The sequence below is a fragment of the Echinops telfairi genome, unplaced genomic scaffold (genome assembly GCF_000313985.2).
Source record: "Echinops telfairi isolate 266 unplaced genomic scaffold, ASM31398v2 ScPeMD7_3533;HRSCAF=4204_0, whole genome shotgun sequence".
Classification (NCBI taxonomy): domain Eukaryota; kingdom Metazoa; phylum Chordata; class Mammalia; order Afrosoricida; family Tenrecidae; genus Echinops; species Echinops telfairi.
The window spans coordinates 29,938,845-29,943,592 of NW_022107431.1; the positions used below are offsets into that span (position 1 = coordinate 29,938,845).

Sequence of the window (4,748 nt, forward strand, 5' to 3'; positions counted from 1 at the left end):
TACGAGCCCCCAATAAAATGATTTTTTTAAATGGAAGAAATTGAAAAACTAAAATCCTTAAACTAAAAACAATCCCAGAAGATAAACAATGAGATAACAGAACTAGTCAATATAGTAAAAGACTTGAAAAATAGAATAGAAGAAAAGGAAAAATTAATCAGTGGGTTTGAAGACAATCATTGTCTAAATTTGACAAGATAAACAATCAAGAACAACAACAACAAAAAATTAGAGGAACCAAAAGAAAGTCTGAAAATGATATGGGGCACAATCAAGAGAAGCAACCTACAGTTCATCAGGATCCTGGAAATAGAAGAAACAAACAAATGAAAAAAATCAATATAGAAAATAGTATGAAAAATCATGGAAGAAAATTTCCCAAAATTAAAATAAAATAGAGAAGAAAATAATTATTCAAGAAGATGAGAGAACCCCATAGGACAAGTCCCATCATGACATATAATAGTCAAACTACCCAATTTCAAGAAAAGAAGATAATCCTAGGGGTTGCTAGAGAAAAACAACATTCACCTATAAAGTAAAAGCAATATGGATAAGCTCAGACTTCTCAGCTGAACTTACGCAGGCGAGAAGACAATGGAGTGACATATACACAATTCTGAAATAAAATTCTACCAACCAAGAATTCCATATCCAACAAAATTATCCCTCACATAGAAGGGAGAAATAAAGACAGTTCTAGGTAAATAAAAACTATATGAATTCACAAAAACAAAATCAGCAGTACAAAAAAATACTAACTGGTTCACTATGGACAGAGAATCAACAACACCAGACAAACCTGAAGGCATCAGACAGGACAATACCACCAGAAACCAATACTGTGAAAGCAGCACTCAAAACAACACAGAAATAGGGCAGGAACAGAGATACCAATAAAACCACCTTGTAATAATAATAAGGCAAGAAAATGAACCACAAACTAACACAGCAAAATGACAGCAAAAAACCCACATATATCAAAATTGACAGTGAATGTCAATATACTAAATGTACTAATCAAAAGAGAGAGAGCAGCAGACTGGAGTGTAAAACAAGACCCACCTACAGGCTGCTCACAAGAGACACATCTTAAACTCAAAGTAAAAAATCAATTAAAATCAAAAGATGTTGAAAAATCTATTAAGCCAATGGCAACTATTAAAAAGTAGGAATGGCCATATAAACCTCTGATGAAATAGACTTCCAGGTAAATCGTACAGTGAGAGAAAAAATAGAAATATTTTATTACTTACTGAATTTAGTTTCATCAATAAAATCTGAAAGTAGAAATGTCAGATATGCAAACACTCATGTGTTGGCTAGAATTTTGCTTAACTATCATCATAAAATTTTTGCACATTCTGGCAAAGATTGTCAAATCATCATAGCTGAAAGAAACCAATTTCCACAAACTGCTATTTCCTATATTCTTCCAAAAGTCTGTCATTACCACCTGTACACATTAGCTAATTATCTCCTGTCTGTTGTTTAAATAAATGTATTTTGTTTATATTTGTCTGTGCTGCTAGATGAAAGGCCATAAAAATAATTGATTATGGAAAACTGGAGTATGAAAAAATAATTAAAACTTGTAGAAATAAATATAAAGTTAAGGATGGACAATAGCTTAAAGCACATATTCAAATTATCAAAACTGGTGACCCTGTAGGGATAAGAATAAAGAAGTTTAGTTAGATTCTGTCAGTGGAAACTTGTCACATGCATTTCAGTGGAGACGTATAAAGAAAAACCATTTTTTGAGAAAAACAATTGCAAATTATAACTTCACACGTTTTGAACCATCACGGATGACCAAAATCGTAAAGAAGAAATAATTGTAGACAGCTCTCTGAAAATATCAATTCTAGCTGATTCTCAAATAATCATTTCTCACTTTGAAGATTATGTTGAATGTGAGGGTACTAAAATGATCTTCCAGAAATGATTGCTAGTTAAAATTATTTGCATGATTTTTATTTAGATCAATGCACATTCATGATCCCATCCTTAGGGCCTTCTCTCTTCTCCAATTCTTACCCCCCAGATTCTGTACCCCCTTTAAGGTGTTTGTTCATTTGTGACTATAAATGTAGGTAAACATATTTTAATCAGTCGCAATGCGGTGGTTTGTGTGTGACTGTGATGCTGTAAACCACATCATTGGCTCTTGAAATTCCTGCAGGAGGACCCAAAATAATCCAGTTTCACAAGGCCTTCAGATTAAGATCAGACTGCAAAATAAGGGATAGTAGAAAAGAGGGAGGCCCTCAATTAGAAGGATTGACACAATGGCTGCAACAATGAGCAATTAAGAAGATGGTGCAGGACTGGGCAGAGTTTCACTCTGTTGTGCATAGGATCACTATGTGTAGAAACCAAATCCATGGCATCTGTGGTAGTTACATAATCTGGTGTCAATTTGGGACTTCAGAGGATTAAGAGTGAAGGGGTGGAATCTAGTCTGTCAATCAGGTCATAGCCAATGAGACCTCTGTGTGGGCAGGGCTTTCTCCTGAAAATTCTGGGAACTCCTGTATTTCCTCCCTAGAGGCACGAGACACACACTCTCTCTCGTGGCTCACTTCCTTGGTGGCTTTCTACTGGCAAGGCTGACACCCTGTGAGACATCCCTGAGGAGAAGCCACATGGACCTACCCTGATGCAGTCAAAACCTTGGACCCGGAGAAGCCATGTGGAGACCCCTGCCAGTGCTGAGATGCTTACAATGCCACTGGATCCACAAGACTTTGCACCTACTGGCTTGTGATCTTCCTGCATTCTGTGTCATTGCATGTGTTCTGTGAGTCTGAAGAGGAATTTATAGATTAGTATCAGACATATGGGCTAATATTGGACTTTTGGACTTGCTCTGGACTGGGTTGGGATGTTTTCTCAACAATAAATTGCTCTTGTATATAAACCTCTTACTTCTATGCATATGAGTGTCTATGAAATTCTTTCTCTAGTCCACCTTTACTAACATAGCATCTAACGTAACAACACAAAGAAGGACCACCACTTGTCTGTCAATGTGTCCTAATGTGGTGTCTGATGTGTTGCTATGATGCTGGAAGCTCTATCATTGATATTTCAAATGCCGGCAAGGTCACCCAAAGTGACCTTTCTTCGAGTGGAGCTTCCAGACAAAGAACAGGCTACAAAGAAGGAATAGGCTGTTGCCTTGAAGGGATTAACCAATGAAAACTTTATGTGTAGTACAGAAACATTATCATATACTGAAGACCTAATGAATAGAAGCAGAACTTTGAGGCCATGGGTTCAGAAAGCACTCAAAATATGACTAGGGATGTGCTTCTTTTTCAAAGAAAAGTTGAACATAATAAATGGAATTTTGAAGACACCAAGTATGAATCTAGGAAAACTGGAAGTTTTCTAAAAATGAAATGGAACGTCAAACATTGATAGCTTAGGCATTAGTGAGCTGAAATGGCCTGGCATGGGCCATTTTGAATGAGAAAATCTATGTTGGGAATGATACAATCAAGAGAAATGGCATTGTAATCATCCTCAAGAAGGTCATTTCAAGATTATCTACAAGTACATTGCTGTCGGTGACCTGATTATATCTATCTGCATTCAAGTAAGTCCGATCAATACAACTATTATTCAGATTTGTGCACCAACAACGAAATCTATTGATGAAGAAATCGAGGAATTCTGCCAACATCTTCAGTCTGAAATTGATCAAATATGCAATCAAGATGCATTGATAATTATTGGCAATTTGAATGCAAAAGATTGAAACAAAAAGGAAGGAACAGTAGTTGGAAAATAGCTTAGGAAAAGAAATGAAGCTGGAAATTGCATGATAGAATTTTGCGAGACTAATGACCTGTTCATAACAAATCCTTTTTTTCAACAGCATAAATGACGACGATACATATGGACTTCTCCAAATGGAATTCACATAAATCAAATTGACTACATCTATGGGACAACACAATTGAGAAACTCAATGTCAGCTGCTAAAACTAGGCTAGGGGCTGATTGTGGAACACAGCACCAATTGCTCATATATGAGTCCAGGCCTAAAGCCAAAATACAACCTGGAGTCTATCCCATCTGGATGTCAAGAACCTCTCAACAACAGATTTGAGACACTGAACAACTACTGCGCCTTTCTCTTTGTTTCCAACTTTTTCATTCCACAAAGCATTGGGAAGTCAGAAGACTACAATCTCCCAGCCTCCGTGGACCAGCAGGGCTACTCTCTGCTGACATCGCCTATGTCAGGAGCCTCTCTGCCCAGCAGAAGGCCCTGAAGGCAGAGAAGGCCTCCTGGAACATGCTCTCTGTGGACAAGAAGATTGAATTGTACCGCATTAAGCTCAATGAGAGCTTCGCAGAGATGAACAGAGGCACCAGTTAGTGGAAGACAGTGGTGGGTGTGGCCATATTCTTCATCAGCTTAATCTCCCTTGTCTTCATCTGGGAGAAGCACTACATGTACAGCCCCATCCCGCATACCTTCGAGTAGGAGTGGGTGAACAAGCAGACCAAAAGGATGCTGGAGATGAAGGTCAGCCCCATATCCAAGGCTTCTCTGCTAAGTGGATCTACGACAAGAATGAGTGGAAGAAGTAGGGGCAAACTCCCCTTGGCCTGCTGCCTCCACCGAGGAGAGTGCGCTTTCCGGAAACCGCACTGTATAATCGAGAGAATGCTAATAAGTGACCTGTTTACATGAAATATAGATAGATTAGATAGATGATAGATAGATAGAT

At 37.9% G+C, this 4,748-nt stretch overlaps 1 pseudogene; it reads left to right on the plus strand.

The window, feature by feature from the left end:
* The first annotated feature begins 2,120 nt into the window (after positions 1 to 2,120).
* On the plus strand, positions 2,121 to 4,608 carry LOC115871022 (annotated as a pseudogene).
* The last annotated feature ends 140 nt before the right edge of the window (positions 4,609 to 4,748 follow it).